The sequence below is a fragment of the Pelodiscus sinensis genome, chromosome 2 (assembly GCF_049634645.1).
Source record: "Pelodiscus sinensis isolate JC-2024 chromosome 2, ASM4963464v1, whole genome shotgun sequence".
NCBI lineage: Eukaryota > Metazoa > Chordata > Testudines > Trionychidae > Pelodiscus > Pelodiscus sinensis.
Window position 1 is genome coordinate 195536857 of NC_134712.1, and position 21458 is coordinate 195558314.

A 21458-nucleotide genomic window follows, 5' to 3' on the forward strand; every position below is an offset into this window, starting at 1 on the left:
CTCATTCACTGATCTCCAACTGGCGCTGTGCCATGGAACAGCATGGAATTTGCCCCCCTAAGTCTCTTATATGTTTCCTCCCAAAAAAGTCTTTCTTCAGGATGAAATCTAGGAGACCAATCCACATTTTACAAAAATCCATGGGCCTGATGCCCTTCTCTTAATCAGGTAAAAATCTCACTGAAGTCACTGGAAGTTTTTGTTCTGCAGAGTATAGGATTGAGCATAATGTGAAACTTGCCCATTGAATGCCTCTGTATGCATCCCAGAGGCAGTGCTAACCCAGTGAGGACCTAAAGCAGGAGTATATTTAGATGGATAGATGGGGACACACAGGGTATCCCGAAATAGCTATTCCGCATCTTTTAAACAAACCCGTTATTTCGGAATAGTGCTCTATTTTGAAATACACTTAAAATATAAGCTATGCAATTTGCGTAGTTCAAATTGCATAGCTTATTTTGAGGTACAGCTGCAGTGTAGACACACATATAAAGTGGGGCCTCATTGAGCTGCTCAAGACCTAGGAGTATGTCTACACAATAGCACATACTTTGAAATAAGCTACGAAACTGCGTAGTTTATTTTGAAATAGCTTATTTCTTTCTGCCCAGTGCTAATTTCTATCCAGTCTACCCAGTGCGAATTTCAAAATAAATTGCTGTCTGGCATCTTCCTTAATCCTCGTGCGACAAGGTTTACAGGAAGCTGGAATAAGAAGCCTGTTTTTTCGACTGTATTTCAAAATAACGGGCTTGCTGTTAAGATGCACAGAATGCTATTTCGGGATAACGGACGTAAATAGTGCCATTGTGTAGATATACCCTAAGGCTAAGTCTATACTGCAGGCTTCTTGCACAAGAACTGTTTTGCCCAAGAGTGCATCCACACTGTGTTTTTCAGCAAGAGACGTGCTTTTGCGCAAGAGCGTCCATTGCAAGAAACCCCTGTTGCCTGTCCACACTGCCTTCTTGTGCAAGAGCTCTTGTGCAACAGGGCTCATTATTCATGGAGAGAGGAATAACTCTTGCTCAAGAAGCCATCTCTTTTGATGCTTTACTGTAAATTTACTTGCACAAAAACACATGTGCAGTGTAGACGCTCTGCAAGTTTTTGCGCAAGAACAACAATTTTCAATTCCAGCATCTTACAGGTGTTTGACCACTAATACAAACTGTTGGTTCCAAGGTATATCCAAATGTATCCTGCAACACTACACAAATAAAAACAAACTGTAGATGAAGGCCAGGTTTTAAACTTGTCATTTGAAACATCTATTTAAAAAGGTAAAGAAATTGCTAAAAGCTGAAGACACAATTACAACAAACATAAATATACCTTTAAGGGACAGAGAAAAAAATGTTGGATGCAGTTGCAATCAGTCTTAATTCATTCTTTATTGCTGCTCTGGTTCTGTGTTATTTGAGCTGGTTTAACTATTAAAAGCATTTTGAATGTCCACATGGTCCATATTAGGTTACCGAATAAAAGTAAGAACAACCCACCAAATGTAACTTTCTGAAATGCAAACCACATGAATTTGATTTCTTTGTGGTATAACTTTAATTAGGTTCAGAGGTCTTTCAGACTTACCTATCTATCTGCTCTCTGATGGCCCGATCTGATAAGCCTAATACAAAGAATCTGAGAACGCAGTCTGAACTGCTTATTCTGTTACAGTACATGAGTTTTCTCTGTATTAAGACAGCACAATACAGTCCCTTTTGAGATGACATATTCGGACTCTTCTAGGGCTACAACCACCATCAAACTGGAAGTAGTGGGTGTCACATCTAGTAATAAAAGACCTTATTTATGTGCAATACTGCAGTCTCAGAAGTGTGGTGTATGGTGTGCATAAACAGAGTGGTTTTGGTGATCAAATATCATGCATCAAATATCAGTCATACATTAGCATGTTCTCTGTTCTATTATTCACATGCAGAACTGACTGAAAACAAGAGTTGCAGCCAAACTTGAAATCTGCACTTACAGATTGGCATTCTGCGTTACAACTATTTTTGGCTCTTTTACCAACACATCTTATTGCTGGAAGGGATCTTACTCATTATTTGCTTACCTCTTCTCCTCAGTCATAGTCTCTTCTCCCCATTCCCTTCTAGGGTGACATGCTAGTATTTCTGCTTGTGTCCTGATCTGTATCCCTACTACTAAAAATGCAAGCATATTGAAGAAGGAATTTGCATACTTCTTTGCTACACTGTGGCCCCGTTATGATGCAGAGAACATCTGCTTGTGGGAATATCTTTGCTACAATTCTGAGCAGAGTGGGGTAAGATCATGAGAAGCACCAGATGAGCTTTATGTAGTTATAGGATGTCCTTTGACCATGTTTTAACAGAGTTTCTCAGTGTTTTGAAAAATCATATGAATGGTAAACATACTTCAAGTCCTTGCCCTGGTCTACACGAAGACCTTATTATGAAATAACCTCTCCTCCCACTCCCAGTAGAATTTGGAAAGAGTGTGTCCACACTTCCAAGCCTGTTATTTTGAAATAACGAGCCACAGAAATCAAACTCTGTACTGAGGTTAATTGACTAGTAAACTTGTCGATGGAATTTCCATTGACTAGTCGATAGGCACTTCCACATTCCTCCTTTGAAATGTACAAGAATCCCAGCAGAGGCTCTTGTACATTTCAAAGGAGGAATGTGGAACCCTGCCTATAGCCTGGGACCAGAGGGAAGTCCCGCTGACTCCGGGCTGCACACACGGGTGCCTGCTTTGAAATGCACAAGAGTCCTCAGCAGGACTGATCAGCTGTGCAGCGGCTGTCCCACCACACATTTCAAAGGGGCAGAAGGGGAGCCTGGGATCAGCTGGGGACTCCCCAGCTGACCCCGGGTTCCAGGGAAGTGTCGTGTAGAACCCGGGGTCAGCTGGGGAGTCCCCAGCTGACCCCGGACTCCAGGGCTGCCCCTTTAAACCCCGCAGAGGTGGCATTTTAAAGAGGCAGCCCACTGAACAGCTGATCCCAGGATCAGCTGTGCAGCTGCCACCCTGGGGTTTCAAAGTGGCAGCGCCCTTCCCCCCCTCCATTTCATAGAGGCAGCAAGGCGGGGGGATTGACTAGTCAACTAGTCGACATTAATATCCGATAAGCAAATGCTTATTGGATAGACGACTAGTCAACTAGTGTTTAACATCCGTAATCTTTACTTCTGCTGTTCACGTGGAGTAATGCTAATTCTGAAATAGTAATTTCAAAATAAAGGTAGTGTGGACACTTCAGTGCTGCTAATTTGAATTTACTGGCCTCTGAGAGGCCTCCCGCAGCTCCCCAGAGTGACTCCTGGGGCTCTAAGTCTGAGGTAGCGCGTCCACATTAATGGAGCCTGCATCACACTAATTTCAATGCTTCCCTGTAGTGAGGACACGCTAGTTCAAATGTGTTACATCAGGAGTTCTTAAGTCGAATTTTGTAATTTCAAAATAGTTTCCTAATGTAGACATGGCCTTTTGGACTAAAGATGCTAGCTTTCTGACTTCTGGAATGGGCAATACAGGCAGTCCCCAGGTTACGTACAAGATAGGGACTATAGGTTTGTTCTTAAGTTGAATTTGTATGTAAGTCGGAACTGGCTCCAGATTCAGCTGCTGCTGCTGAAACTGACCAGGGGCTGACTACAGGAAGCTGGAGGCAGAATTGCTCTGCCCCCAGCTTCCTGGAATCAGCCACTGATCAGTTTCAACAGCGTCTGAATCTCGAGCCTGGGACAGAACAGCTGGGTTGCCAGGAAGGTCCCTGCAGGACCAACCCGGAAGCACCCCAGCTGCTCTACCCCAGGGTCCACAACAAAAGCCTGGTCTGCTGGGGGGGGGGCGCAGCTAGTGCGCCCCCCCCCCCAGCAGACCAGGGACACGGGGAACAAAGCCGCAGCGGCGGCGGGGTGCCGCGCCTCTGCGGCTTTGCTCCGGGTGTCCCTGGTCTGCTGGAGACGGTCCCCAGCAGACCAGGGGCACCCGGAGAAGCTTTTCTCGCCCTGCAGGTCGAGATGGCGGGACCACTGCGCTCTGGGCGGTCCCGCTGCCTGCGAGCTCCGGGGCGAGAAAGCCCCGTTCGTAAGTGCGGATCCGACATAAGTCGGATCCGCGTAAGTCGGGGACTGCCTGTACTTATTTTTTAAACCTGTAGGGAAAAATATTCAAGAGGCACACAGTCATTATTTTGGGACACCTCAATTAGAGAAAGAAAAACTCAATGCAGGTATTACTAAACAATTGGTTTAATATCTGAAACTGAAAACTTCTGATCACTTTAAAACCACAATTTGGCACTGACTAGAAATGGAAGTCTCATGGAAATCTGAAAAACTCACAGGTTTCTAAAGGCTCATAGAAATTAAAGAGAAAGATTTATTTCTTGGAAGTTACGGACTTGGTTTGCAGTCCTCATTTAGGCCTAAGTACCTCCTCCAGGTACAGGAGCTTTGTCCAGTTATATAGATTCATGATCAGTTTCAAATAAATTAGTAATGGTGGGAAAAATATACAGAAAGTCATCTAGTTCAGTAAAAGGAATTTTTACACCTGAGAAAATGGTCTGCTTTCAAAATAAACGTTCTAAACTTTTGGAAAAGTTCTACTCTTTTCATCACAAAACCACTCAGATGTGTCTATCCATGGTGTCCTGGGGCTCTTTTATCAAACATTCCTTACCAGTAGGGATGTTAAAATTAGATTAATCAACTAATTGAATAGTTGATGGAAATTCCATTGATGATTAAATTAGTTGAAAAGGGCACTTCTGCTTTTGTACATTTCAAAGATTGAAATGCTGCATGGAGCCCACAATCAGCAGGGGACCGAGTCCCCCACTGTCTCCAGGCTCCATGTGGCGCTTCTACTTTGAAGTAGGTACTCTTGTACATTTCAAAGGTGGAACACTGCCACTGTGCTCCTGCCCACTCCCATGGAGCTGGAGGGGGAACTGGTTTTTAAGCTGGCTGCCCCCAGCATCCCTTTCTCTTCTCCTCTCCTCCTTGCTGCCTCTTTCTGATAGAGGTAGCAAGGGGGGCAGTGACTAGTCGACTAGCGTGTCGACTATCTAATAAACTTTCACTTATCGGATAATCGACTAGTTGATTAGTCGCTTACATCCCTACTTACTAGCTGTGATTTTTCTCCAGAATTATTTCATGCTGTGCATAAACACACACACACCCTTCTACCATTTCATTGCACAGTTCTACCATTACATTCACAACGTTTTCCAAATAAGCATTCTTGGCAATCCTGTTTTTGGCATTCTGTCCACTACAGAGCCACACAATAGAGAAGCAGTAAACATAGCAGGAGAATCTGTGATTTCTTGTTTGAATCATGTGCAAGCACAACATGGTAGGGGTTGAAACTATATTAATACAATGATGACAGTTTTTATGCAGAGTCTATTGTTATTGCTGTAAAGGTCTCTTGGCTTCAGGTTATTTCTGCTATCTTTGAATACTTAAAACATACCTCATCAATCTAATAATAGGGAATTGTGAACCGACTAAAATGTTTTCACCCATTATTCAAAATGAACTTTTTTTCCCCTTTTCTTTTCCCCCTAATTCCGGTTCTTCCAAACTCACTGTCTAGGAGACTGGACGCACAAGAATTAAATAGGAAAAACTCTTTTTGTGGGTTTTCAAACTCAATTTTTCTGACCTGTGAGTTTAAAAAAGTTTTCAAAAGGCATCCAAACTTTTCCCCTGAACTTCCACTGATACTAGATTTGTTGTATCAGTTCCCATGACACCACCAACATTTTAGTTTACACCTCATTATTAGTTATTTAAAAACTTATAAAGCGAAAATGAAATTAAAATGTTCTTATGAGCTTCAACATGTTGTTTGGCAAGATATGATCAGTACCAGAGATGTGCAAGATCTCCTCTCTCTATGCTTCATCTAAATTCTGGAATTGTGAGGCTATGTCTACACTACAAAGATAAATTGTGTATCTTTTTCTGATTTACTTCCAAAAGAGGCTTTTCGGGAATTTGGCCCGTTTACACGGGGCCAAATTTTGGGAAAAACTCCTCTTTCGGAACATCCCTTCTTCCTCATAAAACAGGGATGCCAAAAAAATGTGTCCACTTCTCCGACATTTTTTTGGAAAAGCGGACGCGTTCCTTGGACGCAGCAGAGATTTTCTGAGATACCTCCAATGAGGACTCATCTTTCCTCATCTTGACCTCTGAAAAAGGCTTGTCTGTTATCTCAGGTACACTGAGCAGGTAAAATATTCTCTAACAACAGTGTTGAACCTTGTTTACTACCTTTTAACTCAGCACTGAACAAGTCCTTTGAGTCATAAATTCCATATCAGAAGAATGGAACTATGAAAGAGCCCAAGGGAAAGCTGGCAGCAAGCACAGATTTTCATCTCTGTCATGGAGCCCAGAATTCATACCTCATAATCCCTCGCGGCATCACTTCAGCATGTGTTGTGACACAAACAAGAGAACACACTAACATCACTTTCCTCCAACAGTGGGCTTTGCAATTGCCCAGCATGCAGCGTGCTGCTTTTCTATTTCACAGCATAAATGTTATTCTGATTCTGGTTATGACGTTCCCAAAAGACGGCATATAAAAACTCAGGGATATTCTAATTCTCTTTCTTATATGTGCCTGGAAACCCTGGAAGGAAGGGAAATACTGCAAGGAAATTTTCAGAAATCAAGAAGATGTAAAGTTTTCCACAACAGAGTCTCTAGACTCAGTTGTGTATGACTTAGGTCTCATTTTAATAACCTATAAATCTCGTATGTGCAGTCCAGGCTGAATTTAAAGACTATACCATGTAACCTCAGGCCAACAAACCACATGCAATGAGCCCAAGTCAAAAATATTAAATGAGATTCTGTAGGAAATTGGCTCAATTTTGACCACATTTTTATACATTTAAATCTGTGATTCATTTCTTAAAATTTTATATAAATATTTTAAATATAATGGCTGATTTAATTTAACAAGAAACATTTTTAACTCCTAACAAATCTTGCTATCTTTGGCCCATTTATGTGATGCTTATTAACAAGGACCAAAACATGAATATTCTCTAGAAAAGAGGTGGGGGACCTAAGTCAGGGGCCAGATGTGGCCTCCGGCTTGCTTAGATCTGGCCCTGAAGCTTGTGATCCCCGCCTCCCTGGGAGCTCACACTGGTGCTCCAGCTCCCCCAGCCCCCACCACTCCCCCGTGCGGCTGGAGCACACAAAATCTACTAGCCTGCCCCTCCCCCCAAAAAAGTTCCTCACCCCTGATGTCGAAGAAGCTCAGCATATCGAAAGAGGAAATTCTTCCAGGGCCACTAAGTCCACAGTTTGTATCTCTACAATACAAAATAAGGAATTTAGAACACAGGCCTGGCCCAGTGCATGCAGATGCTGTTCACGCTTCTCACCCACAGCTCTGCCTAGATGCCTCCATATTACCACACTATTCACATCTCCAACCTCTCTTCAGTAAAGAATGCCAGTAATTATAAGCCATGCCAAAACTTGTGGTAGTTTTGTGCTGTGGACAAATATTCCCTCAGGACATAACTAGGAATATCAAGCTCAACCAGAATCTAAATTATTGTCATGCTATAGTTTTAATATAAACCACTCTGAGGCACTGCACTTGATTACAGTTTGCATTTGTTAGAAATAATTTAAAAATGCAGTAAATGTCCAATCCTGTAATGTTTTAAAACATTCTATGTACTGTCCAAGATCTAGAACCTCTCCTGGAATTTATTTATCGTAACAAAGAAAAATATTGCCTTTTAATATTAACCTGAACCTTTCCCTATCAATATCCCTTTCCCTAACAATATTAACTAGACCCGCTAAATTGAATGCCAGAAGATTGATCTCCAGCATGGCAAGTGGAGACATAGCCTAACGAAGGGTATGTCTACACTACCCTCCTAGTTCGAACTAGCGGGGTAATGTAGGCATACCGCACTTGCAAATGAAGCCCGGGATTTGAATTTCCCAGGCTTGATTTACATAAGCGGGGCGCCGCCATTTTTAAAACCCCGCTCGTTCGAACCCCGTGCAGCGCGGCTACACGGGGCACGAACTAGGTAGTTCGAACTAGGCTTCCTAGTTCGAACTACTGTTACTCCTCATTCCACGAGGAGGGGTTTTAAAAATGGCGGCGCCCCGCTTATGCAAATGAAGCCCGGGAAATTCAAATCCCGGGCTTCATTTGCAAGTGCGGTATGCCTACATTACCCTCCTAGTTCGAACTAGGAGGGTAGTGTAGACATACCCAGATTTATTTGGGCATAAGCTATCATGGGTAAAAACCACTTTGTCAGATGCATGGAGGCATTTATATTTTTGTTTATTTGGGATGCTACCAAAAAAAACAGGAGAAAGAAAAAGAAAATAACCTAAGCTTCCCCAGCAAGTAAACATGACTATCCAATGCTGATGGCCAAGTGGAAACCAGCTCCGTAGCTTATTTGGAGAACTGTCTACTGAAAACATTCTGAAGTCCTGCTAAATAGGTATGGGCCTTATCATAGCACTTCACTTGCACCAGGAAACGTTGGTAACAGCACAATGATTTCTCTCCTTTTTTTCTCCAAAATAAATCAGGAACCTTATGCCATAGCAGAGTTCTATTGTGTTAACACGAGTAAGGTTCTGTGATAGCAGGATCAAGATCTAAGGGTGGAGACTGTTTCTAAAAAATATGCACACTGGCCCCCTTCTGAAGTCAGTTCTCTTTGACAGGCACCTTCATCCATCAAAAATGTAAACATTCAAAAATTCACCATCAGGTTTTACCTACTAGCCTATACCATGTGAAGACAGCTTAAAATCATAACCATTCATATGGAACTTTGACAAGTTTCCTGAAAAGTTAGATATACTAAAGCTACTTGTTCTCTATGGGTACGTCTACACTACAACGTTAATTCGAACTAACTTAGTTCGAATTAGTTAATTCGAACTAAGCTAATTCGAACTAACGCGTCTAGAACTAAAAACTAGTTCGAATTAGCGTTTTGCTAATTCGAACTAGCAAGTCCACATTGAGTGGACCCTGAACAGGGCTTAAGGATGGCCGGAAGCAGTGCCGGCAGGGCATAAAAGGAGGACTTAGAGCATGGAGATGCTGTCTCAGGCTAGCCGAGGGCTGCGCTTAAAGGGTCCCGACCCCCACCCTGGACACACAGTTCTAAGGGGGGCCCCGCTTGCAAAGAAGTTCTGGCTTGGAGTGCCTGGAGTACCCACACTGGGCACATCACAGCACTCGGCCATCAGCCCGGCTGCACTTGCCGCAGGCTGCCATCTGGGGAGAGGGGGCAATTGGGGGGCTGCAGGAGAGCTTCCACCCCCAGAAGCCCACAAAGCCAGCCCAGTCCTCCCCATCGGGGGCTCGTACCCCATTCCTACCTCACCTCCTTCCACTTACCCTTCCCTAGCCCCCCTTCTTATTGATGTACAAAATAAAGATAACGTTTCTTCCAACATTGACTCTGTCTTTATGGAACAAAACTGGGGGAGACTGGGAAAAGGAGGTGGGAGAGGGGAAGAGAAAGGCTGGGAGAGGGGAGGGCAACTAACATGATCAGGGGCTGGGAACAGGTCCCAGATGAAGAAAGGCTACAGAGACTGGGACTGTTCAGCTTAGAAAAGAGGAGACGGAGGGGGGACAGGATAGAGGTCTCTAAAAGCAGGGGTTGGGTGGAGAGGGTGCATTCAGAAAAGTTCTTCCTGAGTTCCCATAAAGAAGGACTAGAGGACACCAAAGGTAAGGAATGGGTAGCAGGCTTGAAACTAGTAAGAGAAAGTTGTTGTTCTTGACAAAGCAAATAGTTAACCTGCGGAACTCCTTGCTGCAGGAGGCTGTGAAGGCTAGAACTGGAACAGAGTTTAAAGGGACGTGAGATCAAGTCATGGAGGTTGGGTCCATGGAGTGCTATTAGCCAGGGGGTAGGAGTGGTGTCCCTGCCCAAGGTTTGTGGAAGGCTGGAGAGGGATGGCACGAGACAAATGGCTTGGTCACTGTCTTCGGTCCATCCCCTCCAGGGTCCCTAGGGTTGGCCGCTGTCGGCAGACAGGCTACTGGGCTAGATGGACCTTTGGTCTGACCCAGGACGGCCATTGTAAGCTCAGGGCTCAGGGTCGGGGGTCTCAGTGGACCCCCTTGATTTTCATGCACACCTGCTCCTGGGTGGCCAGGCTGGCAGCTCTCCTGCCCTAGTCGGCCACTTTCCTGTGCCTAGTGCGGAGATCGTGGACGAGGTCCACGATGTCCGCACTAGCCCAGGAAGGTGCCCGCCTCTTGCGGTCCAGGGCAAGCTCCTGGGAGCCGCCAGCCTGGTCCCGGCAAGAGGGGGTGGGCTGGGAGGCATCGGGTGGGTGGCTCTGTGCCGTGCCAGGTGCAGGGTCTGCTAGCTGGGTGCTGGCAGGCTTGCACCTGGCACGGGCACCGTAGCCAGCCCGTGCCCCTTTAAGGGGTCCGGGGCCGGGAGGGGGGCATAGAGTTTCCCTGGTGTTGGCCAGAGTGGCCACCAGGGAAACCTGGGGAGGGCTAGCCTCCCACTAGTTCAAACTAAAGGGCTACACAGCCCTTAGTTCGAACTAGCTAGTTCGAACTAGGCGTTAGTCCTCGTAAAATGAGGTTTACCTAGTTCGAACTAAGCGCTCCATTAGTTCGAATTAAGTTCGAACTAACGGAGCGCTAGTGTAGCGCCTAGGAAAGGCCCTGGGCCACACAGGAAGGGGTGGGACATCAAGAGGAAGGAGCAGGGCATCAAATGGAAGGGGTGGGGCCAAGATACTTCAGGGTTCCCCACCCCCAGCTAATGATTGGTCTGGTGACGAGGGAGTGCCTTTGCCCTCCTCTCCGTACGTTACCCCTAGGTGCCATGTCCCTGGCGTGGGAGGAGTCTTCCCACACTCCATTGCCCCTAGGACAAATAGGGGGCGGGGTAGTATGTGAAGCCTCCTCTGTTCTGCCCCTGCCCTGTGAGCAGAATGCGGCACTTCAAAGCGCCATGTGTTTCTGGCAAGAGGAAGGAGGCTTCACGCATTCCCCCACCCCCAGGCCAATTAGAGCTTGGGGGTGGGAGAGTAGCAGGGCCTTCGTGGGCCGTATCCACCCACTCAGTGGGCCAAATCCAGCCCACAGAGGCATTATTGCCCACCGCTGATATAGGGTGACCAGTTCTATAATACAGGCCAAAAATTTCCCGCAAATAATTGCTAGAGAAGATGGTAAAATATGACCCATAAATGTTCCTAGACTCACCTCTTTTCTAGATCCTCTCTATGAAAATCAGTCACAATTGCTCAATCACATACAGTAGAAAATAATCATTAAGGCTTTACTGAAAGATACTTATGTCCTTTAAGATCTACTGGTGAAACAATACTTCAATGCCAAATCCGATTCCTCTCTTGGAAAAACAAAGAAGTCATAACTTTTTCCTGAGTAGCGAGAAAGTAATCAGGGTTCTCCAGAATACATAAATCTCTTCTCTGCTTTATATTTTCATTTCTACTACCACGCCACTACCATACATTTTATCATTTCTTTGAAATTATACAGTGTGAGGCAACATCTCAAGGCCTGTATGCTCTCTGGAACCTGCAAATTAATTTTCTTTGCTGCAGAAAGGTAGAGCAGACATACACCAGCAGACAAAAAGCAAGGTCTATATTGTTTGATTTAGAGTTTTACTGCAGATTAGGTACGAATCAAAAGGAGCTGACACTTATATAAATCACATATTGGGCTCAAGCATTAGAGCATGTTAAATGGAAGCCTGTGTGATGAAGAGCAGAGCTGTGCACTTCAGTAGTGCAGAAATCTAATGATCTTTCCTGGTCTAAGAAAAGCTTGACCTGTAGTATCAAATGCACTGCAACTCCATGATGCTTTTCCACCTGAAATTGATTTTACATCTGTTTTAGTTAAAAAAGAAGGGTGTAAATCAGAAGCTATGAGTATAAATTTTGAGGACACCTTAGAAAAGATATATACAGTATATGTATCTACTAAATGTATGTAAGGGATAGAGATTGTCAGAGTTAAGTAAATCTGTACTCTCTGAGGGTATGTCTACACTACAGAGTTAGTTCGAACTAACGGACGTTAGTTCGAACTAACTTTCATAGCCGCTACACTAGCGCTCTGCTAGTTCGAACTTAATTCGAACTAGCGGAGCGCTTAGTTCGAATTAGGTAATCCTCATTTTACGAGGATTAAGCCTAGTTCGAACTAGTGGGAGGCTAGCCCTCCCCAGGTTTCCCTGGTGGCCACTCTGGCCAACACCAGGGAAACTCTATTGCCCCCCTCCCGGCCCCGGACCCCTTAAAGGGGCACGGGCTGGCTACGGTGCCCGTGCCAGGTGCAAGCCTGCCAGCACCCAGCCAGCAGACCCTGCACCTGGCACGGATCGAGCCACCCACCCGATGCCCCCCAGCCCTCCCCCTCTTCCCGGGACCAGGCTGGCAGCTCCCAGGAGCTTACCCGGGACCGCAAGAGGCGGGCACCCGCCTGGGCTAGTGCGGAGATCGTGGATCTCCGCACTAGGCACAGGAAAGTGGCCGACTAGGGCAGGAGAGCTGCCAGCCTGGCCACCCAGGAGCAGGTGTGCATGAAAATCAAGGGGGTCCACTGAGACCCCCGACACTGAGCCCTGAGCTTACAATGGCCGTCCTGGGTCAGACCAAAGGTCCATCTAGCCCAGTAGCCTGTCTGCCGACAGTGGCCAACCCTAAGGACCTTGGAGGGGATGGACCGAAGACAGTGACCAAGCCATTTGTCTCGTGCCATCCCTCTCCAGCCTTCCACAAACCTTGGGCAGGGACACCACTCCTACCCCCTGGCTAATAGCACTCCATGGACCCACCCTCCATGACTTGATCTCACGTCCCTTTAAACTCTGTTCCAGTTCTAGCCTTCACAGCCTCCTGCAGCAAGGAGTTCCACAGGTTGACTCTTTGCTTTGTGAAGAACAACTTTCTGTTACTACTTTGAAGCCTGCTACCCATTCCTTTCCTTTGGTGTCCTCTAGTCCTTCTATTATGGGAACTAATGAAGAACTTTTCTTGATGCACCCTCTCCACCCCACTCATGCTTTTAGAGACCTCTATCCTTTCCCCCCTCAGTCTCCTCTCTTTTAAGCTGAAAAGTACCAGTCTCTTTAGCCTCTCTTCACATGGGACCTGTTCCCAACCCCTGATCATTGTAGTTGCCCTCCCCTCTCCCAGCCTCTCTCTTCCCCTCTCCCACCTCCTTTTCCCAGTCTCCCCCCGTTTTGTTCAATAAAGACAGATTCCATTTTTGAACACAATTGTCCTTTATTTTGTACATCAAGGAAAGGGGCTAGGGAAGGATAAGTGGAAGGAGGTGAGGTAGGAATGGGGTACGAGCCCCCGATGGGGAGGACTGGGCTGGCTCTGCGGGCTTCTGGGGGTGGAAGCTCTCCTGCAGCCCCCCAATTGCCCCCTCTCCCCAGATGGCAGCCTGCGGCAAGTGCAGCCGGGCTGATGGCCGAGTGCTGTGATGTGCCCAGTGTGGGCACTCCGGGCACTCCAAGCCAGGACTGGATTGCAAGCGGGTCACCCCTGAGAACTGTCTATCCGGGGTGGGGGTCGGGACCCTTTAAGCGCAGCCCTCGGCTAGCCTGAGACAGCATCTCCACGCTCTAAGTCCTCCTCTGATGCCCTGCCGGCACTGCTTCCGGCCATCCTTAAGCCCGGTTCAGGGTCCACTTAATGTGGACATGCTAGTTCGAATTAGCAAAACGCCAATTCGAACTAGTTTTTAGTTCTAGACGCGTTAGTTCGAATTAGCTTAGTTCGAATTAACTAATTCGAACTAAGTTAGTTCGAATTAGCGCTGTAGTGTAGACATACCCTGACTGACGAGTGTATCGCTTACATTGTAACTATGACTGAGATGTGATAAATGACCCCATTATATGAGATATTTTAGATACATTCTACTTTTGGTTGGACATGGTAACAGGTCAAGTACATTATCAGGACCTGATTCACATTTCTGTTGGTCAGCAGGACAAGTTTTCTAAAGAGGCAATCTAAGGCCCTTTTCTCTACAGAGACTGAGACTAGGAATGTCAACCAAGGCTGAAATAGAAAACATCCACGTATAGATAAAAGGAAGAAGAATAGCAGCTGAAGGTTGGGAAACATACAGCACTGCTATCATCACACATGAAAAGGACATAAAACTTAAGAGATAAAATATTTACAAGGGAGATTGCTTCTAAAATAGAAAGAGCTTCCTTTTAATAAGAAAAAAACAACAATAATAAAAAGCAATTCCACAAATCCACACAACAGCTGTGGTGCCACGTTTTTAAATGAGAAATGAATGACTCATTCCAAATTAGCAAAAGCATTTTCAATGAGAGAGTGTATTCATTAGTAAATTTAACCCACATTATACACACGCATGCTTTTCAGAATAGGGCTTAATTTCAAAAGTCAGATAAGAAGTGTACATAGCTCTCTCCATTCCTGGCTGACAGGTTATTTGTTATATAGCTACTGATCCTCCAGTCACTCTCCTGAAGTTCATCTTGATATACCTTATTGCCCAGAATCTCCCTGGGGAACCTTACTGTAAGAAACAGACACTGGGGAGGTCAGAGGGTTTATGGTTTGGGATGGTGTGTGAGATCTTATTAACCCTTTTGATTACTAGCTGAGTCACTCGTAGCGTTTCTTTTTCTTCCTGCCTCAGCAATGTCAGAAGGCTCTCGGAGAATTTAAGTCAGCAGCTCATGAGCCCTCTCAGCGCGGACAACCAGGAGAAGCAGTGGGAAGGGACAGAGGGAGGAGTTCCCAAGCATCTGTGGTGTAGGTGCGCACACAAGCACCAATGAATTATGAGCGAAGGGGAAAGGAGGGGAGAAATGGCCATAAAGAACGTTGTGTTCTGCTGTTTTTCTCACCTACCCATAATACCACACTTGTGTAACGCACAGGCACTGAGATCACTGAGAAAGGGAGAATGAAGTCTGCTATCGCTTAGTAGAGTTATTTTATTGGGCACAACCTCTTGCAGTGAATGCTTTATTTGTAATCATTTCACCAGAGTATCATGGAGTGTCCCCCTACCCAATGGTCTACAGGTGAAACTGACAGCTTCCCACACAACTTTGTTCCAACAGGTAAGCAGAGGTTGGTTGAGTGTCTGAAATTCACTCCCTTCCCCCATCCTCTCTGAGGCTTCTGTTCAAATAAGTGGGTGCAAAGTGTGGCTGTTGCCCCTGTGCATCCCCTAGGAGGGAGCCTGGTCTTTGAATTTTCATAAGTAAGTTCCATAGCCCCTTCACCAACATACTAGATTCCAGGAGACTTCCAGTGAAACTGGAACCCTAGAGGCGGTGCTAACTCACTGAAGGCCCTAAACAGAAATATTTGGGGTCCTCCTTGTCCCTCATTCCTTCCCTGAAAATACCAGTTGCATTATTTCCACAAATCCAATAAATACACATCAGCACAACACATATTAATATATTTGCTAAGAAGGCTGTGTTAAATAAGATGAATAGTAATTTGGGGGTAATGCTAAATCCAGGTCCTTTGTGCTGCTTGGGGGCCTCAGGCTGCTTATGCCTAGAGCCACCACTGAGAAGCAGGAAGGAGCCTCAGGTACACAGCTAACAGCTGTTTCTGAGGCAGCTTGTCCCTCTGGTGAAACATCTGTGATATGCCAGAGGGGAAAAGTCCTTATCTCATGTAACTCAGGGTTATCAGACCAAGACTGCAGCCAAGGCGGATGAGGAAGTCTCCCAAAACTTGGAGGCATGAATGGAGACATAGATGATCTCCTAACCTGCAGTTCTTCTCTTATACCTATTAGACTCTCTTATCCCTCTGTGTGGCCACTAACCTTCCATGCCTGTATCATGGAACTGCCCTTCTCCAGGAGAAAGTTGGTGAGCAGGGAAATAGAAAGAGTGGGTGGAAAAGGGTGACACAGGTAGCCATGAGAGTGCATGGAGATGTGGGGGACAGGGAAATGTGTAGAGGGCTCTTGGGGCAGGTGTATTGGTGCTGTGTGGGGGAGCTGGGTGGATGAAATGGCCTTCTTGCCTTTGGCACCTTGGCTCTCAAGCACACAGAGGCACTCACACCATGAGAGGACCTTGTTTTGTCAATGGCTCAGCATCGATATCTCAGTGTATCAGAGAGCCTCTGCCCTATTTAAGGGCCAATGGTTCAAGGGACAGTGACGCCCCAAGGCTCGCAAACAGCTCTTAGCTAGACCTTGGTCACCTCTCAACTTGACTATTGAAAACTTCTTCTCTTTCCCCTTCCTCCCTGAATCTCTGTCCTTCCTCCCTACCTCTCATCTTACCCCCTGCAAGCCATACCTGCCGATAAAACAATTTTCCTTGCCAACAACTGATGATTTCACTCCCTTTTAAAACCCTTTCATTAAGCTTCCTCTCGCCTCACCACGACCTAACTTCTTATCCTCATATACAAGGGCCTGCTTGTCCCAATCCAAATTCCTAAAACCCTCTTAACTCCTTCTCCCACTCTCCCTGCTCACTTTTTTCTGGATATTGCTACAATTTCTTTCCCCGATGTTGTGCCAAATGACTACATTAAAAGTGTCTGTCTTTGAAATGTTCCCCTGTTAATCACATATATTATACAAACTATGCTGTGTGTCACTTTTAGACTCTAAGCATAGCTGTACGAGTCAGGTCTCCCTCTATATTTAGTAAAGTGCTAAGCACACTATTGGTTCACAGTATATAACAATACTGAATCTTCTCTTTTTGTTCCATTTCAGCTACTGAGTTGTACCAATGGTTCTGCTACAGACACAGTGAGTATCAGTCTCCCACTCAGTTTCAAAAAAAGAAGCGTACATTTTCCAGGAAGGCTGTAGCCACTTATTAAATGGACTGTTAACTACTATGGAAAAATCTGCCTTAAACTAGCCGAAGAAGTCCACAGATAAAGCACTAAGAACACTGTGCTGTCGGTAACTTGTCTTACTGTTATTTTCCCATTCATGGGTTAACATGCTGTTTATGGAAGTAAACAGACTGCATGAAATGTAGTTATAATAAAATGACAAACTCAGCCATCGTACATTCTAAAACAAAGTCTGGAGTAGAGTGCTGATTCAGCTTATCTGCCTTTCCATACCTTTGATGAATGCTGGTCTTATATCATTTTTCTCCCCTCACTGGGTATGTCTTACTGTTTTGACACTGTGCAGCTAATCTCCAAACAATGTGCTATTAATCAGCCAAAGACACTCTTCACTGTTAAGTGTTCCTCGCCTGATTTTCTTTAGCACAAGTAGTTACTAGTTAAAGGATTCCTCCCACATTATTCTTTTCCCCTTGGGTAAGGACTGCCTAACCACATAAATATATCTTGGATGTTTATCCCTGCCTGCCAGCTTGTTGCAATAATAATACTGCTGTATGTTCTCAACTGGGTATATGGTGGGCAAAATATTAGTCAATACCCTGCATTTTTAAAGTTATTGCTCTTCATGTTCCTGCACACTTCGGATTGATTTGGCTCAGTGCCTGTTCAGTGGTGGCATCTGTTTAACACCAGTGTGAATATATCGTCTCAAGAAGCCTTTCTTAACTATCCTCATCCTGTCATGCTTTCCATGCCTTGTGTCTATAGCTCATTTTATTTGCAAGGCTTTGGAGACTGAGCATGGGGCAGAGATGGGAGGGAGAGGAAGGAGGACAAACAACATCCCGTCAACAATCCCAGCTGTTGTGAGCACGCCCACTTCTCGGGATGAACCAAAATGTGCGTGGGCACAGGTGGGTCCCAGCCTCTCATTCTGGAATACAGCCCAAGTGCAGGGTCTGAACACAGACTTTCAGTGCTATTTGTTGTTTTCATTGGACTCTGGCCATTGAAAACATTTGCAGGTGGCTTGGCCATATTTTGACACTTAAATATCTGTGGTTGTGATAAAAATCAGAATATTGCTACAAGATGGTTCTATAAAACCTTTGGGGCCTGCTCCTGCTCCCACTGAAGCCAAAGGAATTTTATTCCGTTGCTCTCTTTAACTGTTAGTGTTCATAAGAGGCATGTTCTCTGGGGCAATTCATGTTTAAGGTAAGTGGATGCTTCCCTTTCTAGAGAAGGAGGGATCAAACTTTCCTGAAGTTTTACATACATATGGGTCCAAGCCAACACCTGAGCTCTAAATACATCAGATTCTGGGGTATTAAAAGTCTGAACCAGGATCAGTTTTTGAAAGGCCCAACCCAAACCATCGAACTTTCATGTGCTTCTGGTTATGTTCTGAATTTTCTAGTTATAGACTATCTCTGGCTTTTGCATCTGTTGCCTCATATTGACACCATTGGCTTGTCAGCATTCCTCCGAGATAAGTTCTGGTTACAATCCTTACCATATTTAGAATTGGTAAAATGAAGGTAATGGAACTGACAAGATATTTTGTTCAAACAAATGCAACAAGTCCCATAGGCTACGTCTACGCTGCTTGATTATTTTGGAATAAGCTATTCCAGAAGAAATATTCCAAAATAGCTTATTTTGAAATAGCACATCTATACTACAAGGAAGCCTGGGAATTAGCCTTGTTGTGTAGACCCTCGCATAGTTATTTCGGAACAACACATGGTATTCTGAAATAACACTGCTGTGTAGATGTACCCACAGGGAAAATCCAAACAGAAAAGAGACAAGGGTGCTCAAGATTTTGACAAACAGATGACATCCAAAATGCAGAAATTCATAGGACATGCCAGGAAAACACAAAACCAACTTCAATGAGGGAAAAAACAGTATTCTGGGGTCATGTCACAGGCCTGGAGTCATGTCTCAGTCACACAGAGACCAAAGACACTGACAAATGTCTCTCAATAAAGTATCTCTAGACACAGCCTTCAGCACTCTACTATTACTCAGTCATGTGACAGAATAGAGGGTGGTGACAATATGGTTGCCCAAAAGCCCCCTTAGGCAGAGATTCCCTTTGAAGCACCCTAGTGGGGGGATGGTCTTACCATCACACAAGGGTGTATACAGGAGTGAGAAGCAGTCATCCACCAAATGGGAAGATTGGGAGCTCAGACTGGAACAACAATGGTTTGGAAAACTATTAATTAACTGGTATATTAACTGAAATACATAGTCAAAAATAGAAGATCCGCTGTTTAATATCAAAGCATCTTTGAAAATAACATCTGCTATCTTAAGACTGTAAATGAGGCACACTGTAGGAATGAAAATCAGTAGAGATGGGACCAAGCAATATCCATCCATTCTGCAAAATGTGTTGGGATCAAGTTTTAACACCTGCCCATGGTTTTTAACATAGTATTGTAAAGAAAATGAAGCTTTTTGTATTTGATGCCTAATATCAAAACCTTACAAGGGACCCTGAATGGGTTGCAAAATTCATTCTCAAAACTTTATGACCTGATACAATTATTGCAGGATAAAACAACAGCAACAACTTGACAGAATTCAGATATCGCCTATGGTCATCCCATATAGTCCCTAGTGCAGACACTAGCAACTGAGCAGGAAACATTTTATCCTAAATTTCTCAAGCTTTGGAGATACTGGTCAAATGGAACCTGAATCCCAACCGTCGCATACTCAAGGTCTAGTTGGCAGGATCTTGCAAAATCACTTGTAATTATTGGTCATTGTACTTAAACAGTTGCTTGGAAGCCAAGCGCAGCACTATATGAAACACAATCACTGAGTATTAAAGATTCTTTTTCAATTTAGAGTCATCATAACTACCAGATAGATTAAAGGAGAAACTGAATGGATGGCTTATTCACACACAAATAACTTATTCATACACTAATTGTTTTGTTTCTTAAAACAGAAAAAAAAGGATTTATGATCTGCAAACCTTTCCCACTGACAGGCTCCTTCCATGAAAATGTGCAAATTATTTAGAGGATGGAACACAGAGAAGGAAGTGTTCTCAGCGAGGGGAATGCAGGCAGAAGCTATTTCAATCCTACAACATCACTTTGTGATCCTTCGAGTCAACGGTAGAATATACTAAATATGATTAATAGAAAATCTATTGAATATATGTGGGCACAGATACATAGAATATATGTCTAAAACTCATACACTAACACATCTCTGTAGTTGCTGTAAACTCCAGGGCTGTGTCTACACTGGCATGAATTTCCGGAACTGCTTAAAACGGAATACTATTTTTTCCGGAGCGTCTACATTGGCAGGCTGCTTTTCCGGAAAAGCCATTTTCACGATCGGGGCTTTTTTCCGGAAGAGACTACTGGGCTGTCTACACTGGCCCTTTTCCGGAACAGTGTTCCGGAATAAGGACTTATGCCCGAGTGGGAGCAGAATAGTTTTTCCGGAATAGCGGCTGATTTTGTACAGTAGAGCGTCATTGCTTTTCCAGAAATTCAAGGGCCAGTGTAAACAGCTCGCAGCTTATTCTGAAAAAGCGGCTGATTTTCCGGAATAAGTGGCCCAGTATAGACACAGCCCAGAAGAGTAGTAAGAGAGCTTTGCGTGGAGGACCCCCATTGGGGTTGAAATTAGAACTCTCTTTCCCATTGTGTGGCTAGGGCAAGGGACTCCTCTGTAGCAGATTGCCTAAGATTTCCACCACTGCAGTGGTGTTTGGGGCAAGTGGATCTATGTTGTTTGATGACCCTATAGCCCAAAGCTGAGGAACCTAAGGCCCAGGAGCCAGATGCAGTCCCCAGCTTGCCTGCATCCAGCTCCCGAGGCTCAGGGCTCCTCCCTCCCAGTATTGGGGAGTCTATGCTAGAGCTCCAGCTCCCACAGCTCCCTGCCTGACTGATTTTCCTGTGGGCCAGAAGCCCCCACCCCTGCTCTAGCCACATCCTGCCAGCCTACAAACCTCCCTCTCCAGTCCCACAGAGTCACTCTGGAGCCCTGCTTTGTGGTACAAAAGAGCATTCTAAGTCCCCTTGTGCGGGCTCTTCACAGCCTCCCCAAACCTTGCAGAGTGAAACTGTACATTAGGACTGCATTTGGGGTCTCGTGTGCCAGGATTTCACCCTAAAATTTTACTTTTAGGAATCTGCAAGTAGATCAACAATTATTTGGACCACAATTTGGGATGGGGACTGTATGTGAACTGTGTCAACCATACAATAGGCACTATCAAATTACAAAAGAAAGTGGGTGGGTTCTAGGCCAACATTTTCTTTCGAGTACAGCTTCATTCTCTGGAGCCTCCAGTGGTTTTATAACTGTTGAGTCTGTTTTTATATTTTGAACAGGTGCAAAGGCCCAAGTTTTCTAGCTTGTACATGCAAAACTGTGTGCACAATTGACATATACAATATTTATATATTTACAAATAAACTAGTCTTTTTAGCTTATGTTATGACGACTCCATGCGCAGTTAAAGTAACTTTTGTGAACGTATTTTGTGCATGCCGTTCTGAATATTTACGCACA

The 21458-nt window shown here is 44.8% G+C and overlaps 1 protein-coding gene across 9 annotated transcripts in view; it reads right to left on the bottom strand.

Moving 5' to 3' along the window:
• CREB5 (cAMP responsive element binding protein 5) overlaps positions 1-21458 on the bottom strand; it is a 365272-nt gene that overhangs the window by 228649 nt on the left and 115165 nt on the right. The gene's annotated exons all lie outside the window — the stretch shown is intronic.